Source organism: Pteropus alecto, unplaced genomic scaffold, assembly GCF_000325575.1.
Source record: "Pteropus alecto unplaced genomic scaffold, ASM32557v1 scaffold7, whole genome shotgun sequence".
Taxonomy (NCBI): Eukaryota; Metazoa; Chordata; class Mammalia; order Chiroptera; family Pteropodidae; genus Pteropus; species Pteropus alecto.
The window spans coordinates 44,313,473-44,333,538 of NW_006494614.1; the positions used below are offsets into that span (position 1 = coordinate 44,313,473).

Here is a 20,066-nt window from a genome sequence, read left to right on the forward strand (position 1 = left end):
ACATTACTAACCATTTTACAGATGCATAAATTGAGGCTCATCAAGGGGTAGAGATTTGCTCAAGAAGGCACAGCTCGTAAGTGACACAGAGAGGATTTGATCTGGAGTCACATGGCCCTAAAGCAGTGGCTCTCAGCCCTCTGAACTCATCGGGATGTCACGGAAAGCTTTGAAAAAATACTGCCAGTATTCCAACCTCAGAGATTTCTTTCTTGTTGCCTGGGGTGGGGTTTGAGCTTTAGTCTTTGTAAAAAGCTTCCTCAGGATTTAATGTGCCGACAGGAATGAGAACCACCGTGTGACAAGTTCCAGAGTGCACCTGTGAGCATCTGCACTCTCATTGCGAGTGTCCCCAGGCCCAAGATGACAGGACTTTAAATTGCAAACTTAAAAAGATCGGTCTGGGGAAACACTGCAGAAGAAAGGAAAAAGCTTTTCTCCTGCCTTTGGAACAAGGGGTCCCACATTTTCATTTTGCACTGAACGTGGCAAATTATGTAGCTGGGCCTGGTCTCAGCCCAGAGTTCTAGAGCTCTGGACGGTATAGCATAGTGATTGAGCATTTACACTCTAGAGCCAAATTCCCTGGGTTCATATTTATCCCTAGAACCTTGGGCAAGTAACTTCATCTCTCTGGGTTTCCGTTTTCCCATCTGTAGTATGGGGATAATAATAGCACCTGTCATTGTGTTGTCATGAGCCAAATAAGCGCTATTTTTCATTAGGTTTTTCTTTTTAAAAATGTCTTATTAAGGCATATTTGACATATAATATTACTCTATATTAGTTTCAAGTGTACAATATAATGATTCCATTTGTATATATTGCAAAATGATCAGCATAATAAGTCTAGTTGATATCTGTCACCACACACAGTTACAGAAACATTTTCTTCTTGCGATGAGGACTTTTAAGATCTACTTTCTTAGCAACTTTCAAATATGAAATACAGTATTGTTAACTATAGTTACCATGTTGTACATTAGATCCCCATGGCTAATTTATTTTATAACTAGAAGTTTGTACCTTTGGACCCTTTTCACCCATTTTGCCTACCCCCACCCCCTGCCTCTGGGAGCCACCAATCCATTCTATGTATCTATGAGCTTGGTTTTTCATTTCTGTTTTTAAAATTCTACATATAAGTGAGATCATGTGGTATTTGTCTTTCTCTGCCTGACATTTCACTTAGCATAAGGCCCTTAAGGTCCATGCATGTTTACACAAGTGGCAAAATTTCATTCTTTTTCATGGCTGAATAATATTTCATTATCTATAATACATATTATATACATATATACCACAATTTTTTTATTCGTTTATCTATGGATGGACACTTAGGTTGTTTCCATATCTTGGCTATGGCATATGATGATGCAAGAAATATGGGGTGCATATATCTTTTTAAGTTGTTGTTTTTGTTTTCTTTATGGTAAATATCCAGAAATGGAATTGCTGGATCATATGGTAATTCTATTTTTAATTTTGGGGGAATTCCCATACTGTTTTCCACAGTGGCTATCCCAATTTACATTCCCACCAACAGTGCGCAAGAGTTCCTTTTAATTCACATCCTCACCAACACTTATTTCTTGTCTTTTTTATAATAACCATTCTGATAGCAGTGAGGTTATAGCTCCTTGTGGTTTTGATTTGCATTTCCCTGATTACTGATATTGAGCACCTTTTCATGTACTATTGGCCATCTGTTTATCTCCTTTTAAAAAAAAAATGTCTACTGAGATCCTCTGCCTATTTTTAATCAGATTGTTTGATTTTTTTTTACTATTGAGTTATATGAGTTTAATCCTCATCGCTCACAGACTCCGTATTTGCAAATTCACCTACTTGCTAAAATGTGTTTGCAACCCCAAAATAAACACTCCTGGCACTTCCAAGGTCATTAACAGACATGCGGATAGCGGTGAAAACTTTTAGTTGTCCAATGAACATGTTCTCAGCTGAGGTCAAAGGATATTCCACTTCTTGTTTCAGTTCTCATACTGTAAACAAGTATCCTTTTTGCTGTCAATGTAGTGTTACATTTTTCTCATTTTTGAACTTTGGTTTCTGAGTTTGCTGTTTAAAATAGACCCAGGTGTAGTGCTAAAGTGCTGTCTAGTGTTCCTAAGTACAAGGAAGTTTTGATGTGCCTTACGGAGGAAATGCAAATTAGATAAGCTTTGTTCAGGCATGAGTTATAATGCTGTTGGCCATGAGTTCAATGTTAATGGTCAACAATACACATTAAATAAGATGCCTTTAAACAGAAATACACATAAAACAAGGTTATGAATTGATCACTTGGTGAAACTGTTGTGACTCAAGGCTCATAGGAACACTTTTCTAGGAGCAATTGTTCCCAATACGGTGTCAGTGGAAACTTTAGAAAGCATAACCACTGGAATAGTGAGAAGCAGCTGTATGTAAATGTATGTCCTAGCTCTATCTTTTGAAAGGGCCTAGAAGTAATGACACCCAGTAACAACAACCCACTATCCTTCACTGAAGGAACCAGGGCTCCTTGTAGAAATGGCTGATTCCAGAGTTGGAGCAGGGAAAGCACAAATGAACCTAGAACATGTTATTGTGCCAGAAAGTAAGGAAATACTCACAGAATGATGGGGATATGTCAAAGACACAGTAAGCCAGCTCAAAAGGAGTCTGTCTGGCTCAATCTGAGACAATTTGAACATCAAAATAAATAATAATATTAAGGGGTTTCAACCAATTAAATAAAATAGGAAGCCATGAGTTAATCCTGATATAAACAAATAAAGGAGAGAGAAAGGAAGGTTTCCCTAATAATAGAATACCGACTAATAAATGGTAGAAGGAATGCTGGAAATAGAAAAATTCCTATTTGGCAACCACCATAGTGGTATTTGATTCAGACAGGGGTTGTCAACAGATGTTAAAGCTGGTGGGCAAAGGTTCAATGAGGATCAGGATTTTGATATTATCTCATAAAGTCTCCCCACAAAACATGTACTAATTACAAAGGGAAGATGGTGACTTTGCAGTGGTGGAGCCAGGCAGACACCAACCTGATCAAGGGATGAAGGCATGGAATCCTTTCTGTGTTATTCCTGTCAGGAGTGCATGCATGGCCTGGGTCTGGTCGAGAGAAAACATCAGATGAACCCAAACCAAGGGGTCATTCTACAGAATAGAAGACCTGAACTCTTTAAGACTGCTAAGAACACAAAAGGCAGGAAAGGATGGAGAAACTATTCTAGGTTGGAGCAAGTGTATGAACCATGACAGCTAAACGCAATGCCAGGTCCTAGATTCTATTCTGGACCACAAAAGGAAAAAAGATGATGTTGGGACAGTGGACAACATTTGAACAGGATCTGTGGACTGAATGGTAGTGTTGTGCCAATATCGACTGCCTAATCTGGAGAGCCATAGAGTGATCTACACAGATTATTCTTGTATTTACGGGTGATGGGCATCATATCTGCAGCTTGCTCTTAAATTCAGAAAAGATTTATGAGTGCGTATAAAAGAAAAGAGGATGACAAAGCAAATGTGGCAAAATGTTAAAGAATCCAGGTGAAGAGGTTAAGGGAGTTATTAGTACTGTTCTTGCAGTTTCTCTATAAACTTGGAATTATTTCAAAATAAATTATTTAAAAGAAAAAAAACAAAAGTATACCTAAGTGCTTTGCAAAAGGCAGAGAGGTAAGGAGGAGACTATTGTTATACTATTTTTTTGAATGTGGGATTATTCCAAGAGAGTGTGTCCTATGCAGGGTTGGTGGTGTTACCATGGAGTGTGTGCTTGTTTATTTCCCATCCCCCAGATTAACCCTTTCTTCCCCAGGGCAATAAGAGAAGCAATCTGTGCTGTGGTGAGGGAAGGGCCACACCTGAGCAAACACGAAGTCTGGCTCAGCTGGGATGAAGGCTGTGCCGAAGCGTTTATGACTCTTCATGTCTTATCATCCCTTCCTGTCACAGCTGACTGCTCTCCTGCCATCTGTTTATACAGACACTTATAAAACAACATGGCCTCCTGCCTTGCTTGCTCAAAGCCTTGGGAATACTCATACAGCACAGCTGGCTGAAACAACTTGCTTCCCGTTTCCCTTGCTGAGTATTCCCACCCCATGCGGCCCTCTGTCTCAGATTGGAGGGGGAACCCAGAAGAGAGAATGGGGAACCGCCAACCCGAAGTCACTCAGCAAGATCATGGCAGGGTATGGTTGACTATAATTCAATGCTATAGGTATTTATTATGGGCCTAAAATGGGCAAGGTCTAACACTGGGCAATGAACAGGCATTTTTTGAAAACTCTACTGTGCAAGGAGCTGGCTATCAAACATGGAGCAGCCAGAAAAAGGAAGGACGTCACCACCATCATCATCATCTTCTTCATCACTGTTGTGGGTTGAGTTGTGTCCTCCCCCAAAATGATGAAGTTCTACTTCTTTTGGAAATAGGGTCTTTGGAGATAATCTAGTTAACATGAGGTTATTAGGGTGAGCTCTGATCCAAAGTGACTGGTGTCCTTATAAAAAGGGGAAATTTGGACACAGAGAGAGACACGCAAACTGGGAGAATGCCATGTAAACATTAGGGTGATGGATCCACACGCCAAAGAGTGCTGAAGATTGCCAGCAAACCATCAGAAGCTGGGAAAGAGGCCTGGAACAGATTCTCTCTCAAACTCTGAAAAGGAACCAATCTTGCCAACACCTTGACCTCAAACTTACACCTACTGTGAGTCAGTAAAGAATTGTGAGACAACAAATTTCTGTTGTTTAAGCCACCCGATTTGTGGTACTTTGTTATAACATTTCTAGGAAACTGGTACAATCGCCATCATCAGCATCATTACCATCACCACTACCGTCATCATCACCATGGCCACCATCATTGCCATCATCACAACCATAATCATTGCCACCACCATCATAATCACAGTCATCTAAATAATTTAGATGAAAATAACCATAGGCCTTCACTGTTTTAGCACTTTATTTATATAAACTCGTCTAATCTTTACCACAACACCACAAGGTAGGTACTATTACTATGTCCATTTTCCATAGAATATGAACCTAAAGCTCAGAAAGGTTAAATAGACTTCCCAAGGCCACATAGCCAGAAAGTGTCTGTGCATTCAACATCCTGGACTCAACCCTCCCCCAGAACTGCTCTTGTCCTCTCGCCCCAAGAGCCATCTTTCTCGCCAGCTGTCAGCTTGCGTGTATGTATCCTGTGTTCATCTCTTCTTGCTTTAATGAAGCAAATACTTCAACATCATTTTCATGCTTCTCAGGCCCTTAGGGACACAGAGGAGCACGTAGGGATCATGTAATGAGGCAGTGCCATGCATGGAGTCCTGCCCTCAGTCTTGGTCCACTCTTTGCCCTTAGAGTGCCTTGTTACCACACACAAGATAATCTCACCCCTGGTGCCAGCAACCATCAACAGAGATGTCAATCACCTTTGGATGCACTGTTCCGGTGAATTATGATGGGATTTTATTGTTCCAGTTGATAACCAAAGGCATTTGTCAGGTACACAATAATGACTCAGAAGGAAATCAATCTGAGCTGTGGGCAGGTATTCTCAATAGCCAACAGAAAAGGCCCAGGGGTATCGGAATTTCCACAAACGATGAGAGCGCATGATTCTCCACATTTCCCATTGTGCCTAGCACCATTCTTAATACATAAAAATGCTCCACCAACATTTCTTGAATTATTTTGACACATTTCCAACCCGACAGAGCCCCTACCTTTTTTATTGATCAAATTTACTTGTCATTCTCCCATCCTTTCCCATCTTTAGTCTAATATTTATTTCTTGTAGAAAAGATAGGTGATGATCAGTTTCAAAAGCTCTAATAGTGTTCTCAGGTTTGCATCTATAGTTGAAACTTAGAGCCTATTGTCCAATGATTTGCAGAGCCTACAGCTGTTTGCAGAGCCTGCAGGTGCTTTCAGACTGCAGAAACGTACAGAGCTTGCCACTTTCTGCAAAGCCTGGAACCATTCACAGATCCCACAGCTGTTTACAGAGCCGATCCCTATTTGCAGAGCCTCTAGTTTGTAAATATTTCTAAACATTTAAATCGCAATTTTAAATTGTAATAGTTTTAAAATATGCAGCTGTTTGTAGAACTTGAAGGTGTTTACAGAGCCTACAGCCATTTGTAGAGACTACAGCTGTTTGTGGACAGCTATTTGAAGATGTTACAATTGCAAAACTTGTTGATCGATATGTCTCTTAGATGTTTAGCTTCTGGCTGGGCTTTTCTCCCAGAGCTAACAATGGGCTTGTCTTATTTAAGTACAGACAACATGTCTAGTGTGGTGCCAAAAGATTCGAAGGACATAGAAGTATAAAGAAAGGCCTCTTACTGTTGAGGAACAATCATGAAGAGTACATGGACCACCATGAGAACAATCCACAGGTGCATAGGTTTGGGAGGATGTGAGCTACTTTAGGACTAGCTCAACTGGTCTCTACATATACCTGGAACAGCACAGCTACACTTCAGGCAGACCCCACCCATGCCAGACCCCATCTTCAGCCTATACCAATAGCCTTCAAGCTGCACCTCACCTCCTACATCATCGCAAATTACATGGCTACCTCTGTTCTTCTCTTTGCTCATGAAAACTCCTTTCTCTCAAGATCCTGATCCTAGCTAATCCTCAAAAGGAAAAGAGAATAAATTTGCAACAAGTTCTTAGCCACTGGGATGTGCTACCATGAAAAGACATTCACATTTTGAAATAAGAACCTTGGAGGCCGCCATGACTTCACCCAAAAGCACGCCCCCTAATGGTCAGATCTGGGCACAGTGGCAACAGCAGGCATAACCAGGGTGCACGGCAACCTGGCTGCCCAAGGGAAAGGCTTGCCCTACAGGCACGCCCTACTTTTTGACCACAGCTGTGGTCTGATTGAATCTTTGTTAATCAAATCCTCTTTTCCAGTGACTCATATGCCCATTTCAGAGCAAGTGCACACCCGGAATGAGAAGCAGTTCCAGTCTAGTCATGAGCTCAAGGAAGATTCAGTTGGTCCAAGGTAATGATGATTTTTACCATATAGAAAGGTCTGCCTCTCTGCGTGTTCTGAAGTGAGCCACGGCTGCTAACGTTTTAGTTTTCTAGCCTGGAAGCTGGAGTGGGGCAGTTTGGCCCACTTGGGAGAAGACAACTGCCATCTGGGTACTGCGACCCCTAAATTTGTCTCTTCTGATTCCTGAATTCCTGGTCCTTCATTCCCAAGGCCCCCTGGGCTTCTTTAGCACTTTACACATAATACAACCACAAGGTGACCTTATTATCTCTCCCATTCCCCTATACTCTCTCCACCTTATTCTCAACTTTGCAATCCACCCAGTTAGTAAGATGAATCCTTCTCTCTTCTCTTTGAGTCCTGATAATTCTACTTTCGAAAGGTCCCTCACTCCCCACCTTCTGCTGACTGTGCAGCATCCTATCTAATCCTTCCCAGGGCAAGACAGCAGCATACTTCCTGCTGTCACCAGCTCTCATCTCCAATCCAGACTCCCCCTGGATCAGCATTAAGTAAGTCATCAAATACTTACTGAGCACCTTTAATGTGCCCATCGCAAGAGACATTGCAGAAAACAAGGCAGACACAGCCATGCCTCAAGGAGCTTTTAGTCAGTAAGGTCTTTCTTTCAGTGAGAATGCTTCTCTGCTGTTTGGTTTTTAATATTTTTAATACATAAGCAACAGGCGTTCACTGAGGGGGAAAAAAACTAAAAAATACATATAAGCAAACTGAGAAAATAAAAATCACTCCTTTTTATTGAGATAGAACATTATGCAACTTTAAGGTCTACAAGTGTTGATCTGATACACTTATATCACCATAGCATTGGCTTGTACTTCTATCATATCACATAATTAATGAGTTTTTTTTTTTATGGTGAGAACATTTAAGATCTAATATCTGAGCAACTATGTAAAAGTCACTCTTAAACCTACCATTCTTTCTATCTCCCACTACCCCCAACCCACTCCAAAAAAAAAGGAAAAAAAACCATTATTAACCTTTTGGTGTATTTCTTTCCAGATATTTTTCTTTTACCTATTTGAATGTTTTAAATTACCACCGATGTTTCTTCCTGCCTCAAATCTATTTGTTTATTTGGCAAATATTTATTTTTAAGTGCCACCACGTGCCCTGGGCTGGATACTGGAGATACAGAGACAGGTAATCTATTGGAGGAGACAGATATGAAGCAAAAAATCGCACACATTAATATATGATTCTCAGCCATGATACTTCTCATGACGCCAGGGGGTAGGGAAGCATGAGTGATGGGGGTCATGAGCTTGTCATGGGGATGTGGGAAGATCAGAGCAGGCTTCCCCAAGGAAGAGTAGGGCTTGCCAGTATGAAAGGGGTAGAAGGGAGTGTTTAGTTGGGGGGGAGGGGAGGGGCGTCAGTAGAGACCGAATTCGTCAACAGGGCTGACTCATCTATTCTCCATAGCAGGTACAGTGTCCTGGGCCCACCATACTAAAAGGATCCCAGTGAAATGTTTTAATTTCTTTTAAAATCAGAAGAAAAAAAATGAAGTCTTAAGTGGAAGCAAGTGTTTTAAATATAGTATTCATGTATTGGTCTTTATATTAATACGTTTGTAAAATATAATTTATGGAGGAAGAGACCCTACAAAGGCAAAAGTGCCTCTGAAAGTCATGATATGGTCCTGCATGAAGGCCCATGTTGCTGAAGCATAGAGACTGGACTGAGAAGGTGGTGGGCAGTGTGACCCTAGAGGCAGGCAGGAGCTGGATCTAGGGGCCACAGTAAGAATGTAGAATTTCATCCTCGAGCAACAGCAAAACAGAGAAGTGACAAGATTCTTTGAACATTTTATTTAATTCTAAAAAGAAAATGTCTTGTTTTAAACCACAATACCATATTACACCTTAAAAAGATTAACATCTGAGAATGAATAATAATGATGGTTGCATGACATTGTGAATATACTTAACGCCACTGACTTATACACTGAAAAATGGTTAAAAGTGGTAAATTTTATGTTATGTGTATTTTACCACAATTAAAAATATAGAAAAAGCAGATAGTCAATGGGGGAGGAAAAAACAAAAGTTTCTTAATACCATCAGCTGTCCATTCGGTGTTCACATTTCCAGTTGTCTCATAAATGTTACAAATTGTTAAACTGTTTTGTTTTTGCTTTTTACTGTTTGAATCAGGGGCCAATTAAGGTCTACATGTGTAAATTGATTGCTCTCTTTAAAGTTTCTTGTAATCTACATTCTTTCTCCCTCCCTCCTATTTTTTTCTTGTTATTTATTTGTTAAAGAAACCAAGTTGTTTGGCCTGCATTTTTGTGGTGACATCCTTGTGACGTAGTTTAAAACATATTCCTCTGTCCCCTGTCTTTCCTATGAATGGAAAGTTGGATCTAGAGACTTGATCAGATTCAAGTTCAATTTTTGGCAAGTCTGCTTTAGGGTGGTGTTGGGCACTTCCCACAGGGGGCACGTAAAGTCTGCTTTGTCTCTCTTTGGGGGATGTTGACAGCCACGGATGGTCACTGCCTAGGACACTAGTCCATCAGAGGTCGTGGCGTTCTGGCACCAGGAGGAGCAGGTTGGAGGCTCACAGGGTCTCAGTGTCTTCCTGTTCATCCAGGGGAGGACTTGCTGGTGGAGAAAGGGGCAGTGGTGGTCCCTGGGCCCTTTCCTCTCCACCACCTCTGAGCAGTGACAATTCTGCCCCTCGGTAGGGAATCTCTCCTGCATATGAAGCCACTCCTGGCAAATGAAGACAACTTCACCTGGGCTTTCCTTGTGCTTAGGCTTTTAGCTTGAAATCAGCAGCAGGACCAACACTGCTGTACTCCAGCAGGTATTCTGGCTCTGGAGGGACCCAGGACTGGGTGCTGGAGGGGTAAAGCTTGCTCTGACCCCAACCTGTCTAAGGGAGAAGAGGCCTCTGCCATCAGATCGGTCTGGGTCCCAATCCTGGCTTCCCTATGCACTAGATTGGGCAAATTAATTCCCTTTCCTGAGCTTCAGTTTCCTCACAGGTAAAATGGGAATAAATATCAGGCTTACATTAGGGGGTCATAAGGTTAAATGCAGTAATGTGTATAAGGTGCTGAGTGCAGGGCCTGACACAGGAGAAGCTCATAGTAATGGCGACTCATGTCATAGCATCACTTATGACTAGTCCCTTCCTTGCCCTGACAGTAAGGTGGTGTGAGGAAGGGGGCTGGACCATTCACCCCAATATGCTCCTCTTCAGTAAGGTCTTTAAGCCAGCCCCCAATTAATGGCTTTTCCAGACAAAGCCAGCTTTGATCCCTGACATAGAATAAGAGGATCTGAGTTGCTGGTTTGAGGAGGGAGGTATTTTGTGACCAGGGACAGGAATTCCAATCCCTTATGACAGTAAATGAATAGTAACTTATTTGTTACAAGCCCCATAATAAGGTATGGGGCTTCAAGCCCTGGAGTCCCAGTGTCTGGTGAACCATCGCCCAGAAATTCATGTCTCAGGACTTCAAGGCCAAAGTCCCATGTGTGAGTAAGTCTTGTTTATTGCCCAGCTTGCTCCTGGACATTGGCTGAGGAGGCAGAAATTCCAGGAATCCTGGTTCCTCCTTCCCCTTTGGCACCCTCCTCATCCTCCTCCCCTCCCCTCCCTCCTCTCCACCAATCGTCAGGCCCCTCTCTCATTTGGTGGACAAGTGGCTGATTGTCTCAGAGATCTTTATGTCCCTTGGGAGTAGTCACGTTGGGGCCAGATGTGGCTGCTGTAGGCATTAAACAGTGGGTCTGAGTGAAGGAGACTTTCTGGAGTTGCTTAGAGCAGCCAGAGGCGGCGAGAGGTTAGGAGAAGCTGGCTGGGGGAGAGGCTCCTGTATTAGCCCAGTGTTCAGGCAGTGGGGGATGAAAAGCAGATTTTCATGGATGCCACAGTCCAGAACGTAGCAGGTCCTGCTAATAGCAGCATAAAGTAGCGGAATTACAAAAACAGTGACAGCTCCTGATTCGTGAAGCTGCTAGCTCTTTAACATCTGCTAAATTGTCCCAGCCTCTCATTGCCCCTGTTACCTACCTTCCTTCTGGGCCCCATTGTCTCACCCCTAGACTCTTGTCCTCACATCCTAAAGGACCCACCTGCCTGGGTGAACTCTGGAAAATGCTAGTGATCGAGACACTTGTTTAAAACCCTTCCAGGCAGAATGCTTGAACTTTATTTTTTGTTTCATCCACCCCTCTGGCTGTCTGGTGAAGCCTGTGGACTTGTAACTAGTATAACATTTTTAAATAAATAAACGAAATGTGCCGTATTATAAAGGCAACCAATTATATCAAAACATAATTATCAAAACATTTTTTTAAATAAAATTTGTGTATACTAGTATACCATCAGGTGCCATATAATGACTTTTCAGTCAATGATGAATTACACGTGCAACAGTAATAATGGAACTGAAAATTTCCTATCACCTAGTGATATCGTAGCCATCACAATGCCAAAGCACAATGCATTACACGAATACTTACCATTGTGTTATAAGCGCCTACAGTATTCAGTGTAGTAACTTGCTGTACAGGTTTGTAGCCTAGAAGTAAGGGGAACAGAAGTTGTCATCCCAAAATATGTCTCTTTGGCATACGGATTATTTTTGGCTGATTATTTTTAAGAAAAAAAAAAAGACTCAGAAAGAGCTTTTTACCTCTCCCTTAATTGCCTAAAAGAATTTAAATAGACGGCCTGTTCCAGGAAGAGAACTATCATCAGAGATAACTACAAAGAATAAGAGAGAGGTGCAGTAGGCTGGGGGAACATGGCAAAGCCTGCTTGTTCAATACAAGATTATATTCTCTCTTAGCATGGTTATACATTCCAGGGGGCTTACTTCTGTCATGTCAAAGGTGTCTTAACCTAGATGCGCAAGAACAATGGATGGGGCTGGCTTAAAATCCTTTCACTAAAGAAGTTGTAGACCTGGAGCATGACTACCTACCATGACCTTCCCAGTTAGGAATTTATGATCAGATCACCTGTGAGCTTACTTTCTCTAGAATCCCTTTTTCTTTTGCACAATCTTACCCTTATTTACTGAGTTTTTCCTGGTAACTTCCCATAACTGACCCCCCAACCCCTGTCCCAACATCTTCTTTTGTCTTCAGCTGAAGATGGTATTTAATGTGGTACCTTCAACCATTTTGGCTAGTGACTCAGTTTTCCTGGGTCTCTCTCAAGTGTACAGGAGGTATACATGCTATTAAACTTGTGTTTGTTTTTCTCTTGTTAATCTGTCTTTTATTACAGGGATGCCTCAGCCAAGAACCCAGCAGGGTAGAGGAAAAAATAATTTTTCCTCCTGTCAAAGAAGAATGGCGTCATTCATGCTAAAAGTTTGTGGACAAAAAAAAAAAAAAAAAAGAGGGGGTGCTTTGTAATAGATCTGAGAGAAAGTAAATTCACAGGGTGATCATAAATTCCTAACATCCCAGGAATGTAACTTCTTTACTAAAAAGCTTATCTTTGGGTTAAGCCAGCCCTGTCCATCATTCTTGTGCATCTAGGTTAACGCACCTTAGAAATGCCTCTTTTTTATGCCCTTGGAAAGCATAACTACCCTTAAGGGAATACATAACCTTCTTAACTATCTTGCCATCCAAATACAGAGATTCCCCACCTTGCTTTCTCCCATGTTCATATAATCTTCCTTGCCTTTCCACCTTAATGCAAAATGTATAAAAGAAACTTCAACACTGTTATTCTCCAGAGCATTTGAGATCTTGCTTCCTGGCAATTGTCATCAGATTTAGTTTGAATAAACTCTTGTAAAAATTCTATACAGATTTGGACGTTCTTAGGTCAACAAGCCCACGATATCAAAGCTAGATTTAATATCTGATCTAATTTGTTTCTCACTCTCCTAGAAAGGTAGCTTTCATCAACCAGGCTGGAATTTTTCTAGTCAAGCATCAGTAAGGTTATCTGTAACATTGGTCCTCTCTATCACCCCCATAGAAAGGAGAGGCAATCTGCATGATAAAAACCTTTGCCATTTCTATCCCCTCAAAAGAAGACATCCTAATCTAAAAATAATTTTTATTTTTTTGTTGTTGTTGCTTTTGTTAACAGCTCTCTTGCTTTACCATCTCCCTATAAAAACCTTCAATTTTGTACAACCCATTGGAGCACCCTTTCAGTCACTAGATGGGATGCTACCCAATTCATGAATCATTTAATAAAGCCAATTAGATCTTCAAACTTACTCTATTGAATTTTTTAATACAATCAAATTTGCTGTGGTGCATTCTCCATCCTTTCCATTCACCTTTTTCTCTTTTGTTCTCCTCACCAGACAGCTCTGCTCAATCACCTTGAACATCCCTACCCAAGATGCTATAGAGTCATCCAGCCAGGAACAACCTTGATGGTGGATGAAGGCAGGGCGCTACTGTGAACTGTCAGAGCTTGCATAAAAATTTTGGTGGGTATGTGCAGGGGTCCATTTTTCTGAGGAAATATTCATAGATACTTACTGTGTGACCAAAATAAACAATTGGAAAAAAAGTAAGATCCACAGCGGTAAAGCGTTAGGGTCTTAATTTTGTACTCCTTCCCTGGGTTTAAAAGGAGGTCTTAAGGTGAGGGCAATGTTTAATGGAAAGGAATGACTCTCGAATGGGATTTCAAGGATCAATGACAGTAAAGAGAAAGGTTTGGAGATAGGTCCCATAACTCACCCCATCCTGCTGTGTTCCTCTTGAAATGATCCAGACTAAGGAATAGCTTCAGAAGACCTCTAAACCTGGTCAGAGTGGGGACTTCTCCTGTTACTGAGTTTTTTTTTCCTGGCAGAGGAAAATTTAGATGTTGTCCCACAGCAATGAAACTCCAACATTATCATGTTCCCTTTTTAAGGGAAAGATTTTGAAATGATAATCCAGATCAATCTGCAATCTTCAAATACAAATAATTTAGAATCAGTACCTGAGCTCTGCTCTTAACGTGCACTGACACATTTCTCTATATCTTGACTGGCTCTCAGTACAAAGGACATGTAGCTTCAGTGTTCAGAGGAATTGCAACTCTGCCAAGGCAGCACTTACCTGACTTTAACGATTGTTGCTTAGCCACACCTCTCTCCTCAATCAATGTCTGGCTAATCCTTGTAACTTCAAATACTTTACATTGAATTTACAAGTTCAATTTTCACTACTTTTTTGTGTGTTTTTACCTTGAATCTTACACAAACCACAACATTTACCATCTTAACCATTTTTAAGTGGACAGCACAGTAGCGTTAACTAAATGCACCTCGTTGTGCAACAAATCACCTTATAAAACTGAAACTCAAAACCCATTAAACAATTTTCTTTCCCGCTCCTTGCATTCCCTGGCAATTACTACTTTCTGTTTCTAAGAGTTTGATTACAGTCATGGGCCACTAATGACACGGATACATTCTAAGAAATTCATCATTAGATGATCTCGTCATTATGTGAGCATAATAAAAAGCACTTATACAAACTAGATGGTATAGCTTATGTCAATATAAGAACATCCAAATCTGTAGAGAATTATTATAAGTTTATCTGAGCCGAAACTGACAACAGTGCCAGGAAACAAGATCTCAAGTGCTCTGGAGAATAACAGTTTTGTAGTTTCTTTTATACATTTTGAATTAAGGAGGGAAGGCAAGGAAGATTACATAAACATGGGAAAAAGTAAGGTGGGAAATCTCTATAATTAGATTATGGGAAGTTAAGAAGGTTATGTGTCCCCTTAAGGATGGTTATGCTTCCAAAGGGTATAAAAAAGAGGCATTTCAAAGGTCTGTTAACCTAGATGCACAAGAATAATTTTTAAACAGACTATAAACCAAAATATTCCTAAACAGAGGCTTGTTTAAGGCAAAGATCAACCTTTTAGTAAACCATTGCATGCCTAGGGTGTGACTACCCACCATGACCTGCCTAGTTAGGAATTTATGATCCGATCACTCTGCGAGGGTACTTTCTACAGCACTCCTTTTCCCCACCTGTCCACAAGCTCTATAAAGCATTTCTTTTGTAAGGAATCAAGGTTTTCAAGTGATTGTGATGGTGAATCACTTTATGCTCTTAATGGCTTTTATATGCCTCCTTCAACTGCACATGCATTTCAGAGAGGGACTATTCTGAAATTCCTAAATAGACTATAAACAGAAATATCCTAAACAGAGATAAAACAATAAGTGTTTTAGCATTGTGAAAGCATTATCAAATGTTCATTCACCAAGAGAATAATCCCTTCACCTGACTGAAAGGAGGAAGAAACAATTGTGGGTGTGGATCCTTTTATGGCTTGGTTCAAGAGCATGACCTTGGAGAAAACAATTGATCCGTGCATCCAGTTCCTAGGAGTGGGACCCAGATAAGTCTAGTGATCTGTTGCTATCAAGGTGAAACTGAACTCCAATCTCAAGGCTGATTGCCTTTCAAAAGATGGCACTCTGAAAGGATTATCAGCCACAAGCTGACAAATGAACATAAGAATAAAGCCATTAAAGTGGCTTTATTTATCAGCACTGTAAGAAAATGCTTACCCTGTGCCCCTCCCCCATATACCTACTTTCTCTTTTTCAATTCTTGAGGCTCGAGTTGTCTAGACATTCATTAGTTTCAGTACAGATTATATTTCCAAAAGTCCCCACTGGCTGCTGTGCAGAGAATGGGCGTAGCTCCTAATCGCCATCAGAAATCGTTCATCCAAATGTGTGGATGGGGAAGCGGGGAGGAGAGGAGAAGCACATCCAATGTGCAAAGAGACAAAAGAGAGGCAGGAGCAGGGAGAATGGAAAGTTAACGTCAGTGGTCTGGGAAAATACAGGAAGGTAAGGAATGGAGCAACAGAGGAGAGAATGAGGAGAGAGTGAGCACGACACTGAGAGAGCAAGAAAGAGAAAGGGGTCTGGAAATGGAGAAATAGGCAAAGTGGAAAGATAGAGAAACTGGAAATTGAAAAAAATTCTAACAAAAACCAATTCATCCCAAAGTATTCTGCAGTGTTTTTGTGAGACAGAGAGACTGAAATAGGAAGAGGCCCTTTATTTTTTTAGGAAGAGAACACAGTCCGGAGGTGGGAGAGGAATGGTACAGAATTTTCCAAACAAAGAAAGAGCCTGTGGCCTCTCAAACTGCCCCCTCCCCACTCTGCGTGAACTGTTCACACCACAGCCTGACTTTCTCCATCCAGAGAGAGGAACAGGGACAAAATCTTGGTCTCTAAAGGCTGAGGCTGGAGACTGGGACTGCAGAGTTTGGTGCAGGGTGGGTAGGAGGCAGGAAGAGTTAGAGAAGACTCTGTCTGGGGTGATTGAAGGGTCCTGGTGGGGGAGGTCCCCTCACATCCAGACGGAGGCACCCCAAGGCCTCATTGGCTCCCCAAGGCTTCAGAGACATAGAATCAAGAAGCCTGGGGCTTGTCAGCTTCCTACTCCAGCCTCCTAGGGACACACATGGTGCCATAAAGGAGAGACAGAAACATGTACAAAACCAGATTCATCTTCAAACATGCATCCCTAGCTCCTCTGTTCCAGCCAGATTTGGAGATACTACAGATACTTCTCCCAACCCCAAGTAAAAACTTCCCTAATTCTTGATACCTGAATCTCTGTAAGCACCGAGGTCCCTCACTTTCCCAATGGGGAAAAAAAGGCATTGGCCAAGAGGCAGTGAAGGAACTTAAGGTACTGCCGTACCTGCTCCAACAGAGACCAGAGAGGGTCAGGGCCAACCCTTGGTACAGAGTGTTAGCAGTATGTCTCTCCAATTTTTAGGAGTTGCTAGTTGAGAGACTTTGAACAAATGAACCCACCCGCCCCAGCTTCAGTTTTCTCACTGCAAAGTGAGTATAATGACAGGCCCTGCTCGTGATGCATGGAAAGGATGTAATACTGCCTTGGATTTATGGTTTATAGATACTCAGTAATTGGTAGCAAGATTGTCATTGTTGTGGTTGTTTAATAAATTTTGTTGATTTTTTAATTGAGGTATAATTAACTTATAACATATTAGTTTCAAGGTGTACAACTTAATGATTTGATACTTGCATGTATACATACAAGCTATAAAATACATAGTTATAAAATAGTAACCATACATAGTTACAAAAACTTTTTCTTATGATGAGGACTTTTATGATTTACCCTCAGCAACTTTCAAATGTGCAATAAAGTATTATTAACTATAGTCAACCATGCTGTACATTACATCTCCATGACTTATTTATTTTATAATTGGAAGTTTGTACCATTTGACCTCCTTCACTCATTTCATCCACCCCCCACACCCTGCCTCTGACAACTACCAATAGGTCTATGTATCTGTGAGTTTGATTTTTGTTGTTGTTTTTTAATTCCAGATATAAGTGAGATCATATGGTATTTGTCTTTGTCTGGTTTATTTTGCTTAGCATAATGCCTTCAAGGTCCATCCATGTTGTTGCAAATGGCAATATTTCATTCTTTTTTTATGGCTAAATAGTATTCCATTGTCTAGATATATATATATCACATTTTCTTTACCCATTTATCCATGGGTGGACACTTAGGTTGTTTCTATGTCTTGGCTATTGTAAGCAATGCTGCAGTAAACATGGAGGTGCATATATCTTTTTGAGTTAATCTATTTTGTTTTCTTTGCATAAATACCCAGAAGTAAAATTGCTGGATCATATGGTAGTCCTATTTTTAATTTTCTGTGGAACTGGCATACTATTTTCTATAGTGGACGCGCCAATTTACATCCCTACCAACAGTGTACAAGTTTCCTTTTCTGCACGTCCTCAACAACACTTCTTATTTCTTATCTTTTTGATCATGACCATTCTAACAGGTATGAGGTGATAGCTTATTGTCATTATGATTTGCATCACTCTGATGCATAAGTGATGTTGAGCATCTTTCATGTACCTGTTGGCCATCTGTGTGTCTTCTTTGGAAAAATGTCTATTCAGACCCTCTGTCCATTTTTTAATCAACTCGTGTTTTGTTTTTTACTACTGAGTTGTATGAGTTCTTTATGTATTTTGGATTTGAATCTCCTATCAGATATATGATTTGCAAATATTTTCTCCCATTCAGTAGGTTGCCTCTCCATTTTGTTGATGATCTCCTTTGCTATGTGGAAGCTTTTTACTTTGATGTAGTCCCACTTGTTTATTTCAGGGGTTTTTTTGCCTTGGCTTTTGGAGTCAGATCCAAAAAAATCACTTCCAAGATGCCACAACTGATGTCAAGGAGCTTACTATCTATGTTTTCTTCTAAAAGCCTTATGGTTTTAGGTCTTACGTTCAACTTTTTAACCCATTTTGGTTTAATTTTTGTGTATGGTATAAGATTTTGGTCTAGTTTCATTTTTTTGCATGTGGCTGTCCGGTTTTCCCAACACCATTCATTAAAGAAACTGTCTTTTTCCCACTGTATATTTTTGTCTCCTTTGTTGTAAAGTAATTGACAATATATGCGTGGATTTATTTCTGGACTTTACGCTGTTCCATTGATCTATGAGTCTGTGTTTATGTTAATACTATGCTGTTTGATTACTATAGCTTTATAATATATTTAAAATCAGGGATTGTGATGTCTTCAGCTTTGTTCTTTGTCAAGATTATTTTGGCTATTTTTGGTCTTCTGTGATTCCATACAAATTTTAGGTTGTTTGTTATATTTCTTTGAAAAATGCCATTGGAATTTTGATAGGGATTGCATTAAATCTGTAGATTGCTTTGGTAGGATGGACATTTTAACAATATTAGTTATTCCAATCCATGAGCACAGAGTATCTTGCCATTTATTTGTGTCCTTTTTCAATTTCTTTTTATCAATGTCTTAGTTTCCAGTGTACAGGTCTTTCACCTCCTTGGTTAAATTGATTCCTAAGTATTTCATTCTTTTCGATGCAATTGTAAATGAGATTGTTTTCTTAATTCTTCTTCTTTCCTGATACTTTGTAGTATATTGAACTGCAACTGATTTTTGTAACCTGATTTTGTATACTATAACTTTTCTAAATTCATTAATAGCTCTAACAATTTTTTAGTGGAATCTTTAGTAGAGTTTTCTACACATAATGTCACCTACAAATAGTGACAGTTTTACTTCTTTCTTTCCAATTTGGATGCCTTTTATATTTTTCTTACACAATTGCTCTGGCTAGGACTTCCACTGGCTTTGCGTTTTTGACAAATATGTTTTTGACTGTCATTCACTCTTTCATTTCACAAATGTTTAATGGGTGTCTACTATGTAATAGGACCTGGGGGTTTGTCACTGAACAGTCTAGACTCCCCACCCACCAGCTGTCATTTAAGTGTTATATAGTATATTAGAGATATATATTTGAGGGAGTTTGTGCTAGAAAGAAAATAAAGTAACAAGAAAGATAAGGAGTGCATGTGTTGCCTTGAGGGGAGGTTGCGATTTTAAACAGGCTTGGGAGTATGAAAGAGGTCAAGTGTTTCCCCTGGAGTTGCGGGGGAGGGGGCAAGGGAGGGGTCTTGAACAGTACTGCCTAGACCGCTCCTTCCCCAGGCAGGAGTCTCACCAGGGCCAGAGAGAGAAGTCACGCCTTTGTGGCTGGATTAGTTACTGATATCCTGATTCTCTACAGCTTCTCCAGACTTTAATTCCCTTTCCCCAGACTTATAGTAAGATGTGTGAGACAGACTGAGAAGGACGCTTTCTTGGCAGAAACATCAGTAAAACTGAATTACAAGGAAAATAACAATAGTAATAACTTCCTGACCCCAGTCATTAGGTGCACACTCATTTTACTTAATACGCCAGTACTAATAACAAATGCAAGTCCCAGAGATCAAGATCCCTTAGGCATTCGGCCCCAGGGAAACCACGGATCACCGGAGTGCACCTCGTGGGCACTGCCGGCAGCCGCGGGGCCTGCGTGGGGCGGAGCCTGCGCGGGGGCGGTTCTGGTGGAGGGCGGGGCCTGATCGGCCCCTCCCCCACGGGGGCCCGGCGCAGGCTTGCGGCGCGCGCCTGGCGCTAGTT

General features: G+C 40.8%; 1 long non-coding RNA gene across 1 annotated transcript; it reads right to left on the reverse strand.

The window, feature by feature from the left end:
* Positions 1-9,131: 9,131 nt before the first annotated feature.
* Positions 9,132-14,362, reverse strand: LOC112474603. The gene is made up of 4 exons (XR_003044469.1): positions 14,006-14,362; positions 13,759-13,866; positions 11,557-11,615; positions 9,132-10,986 (listed from the first exon to the last, which is right to left on the reverse strand). It is a non-coding gene; the product is annotated as an uncharacterized LOC112474603 (long non-coding RNA).
* Between the last annotated feature and the right edge of the window lie 5,704 nt (positions 14,363-20,066).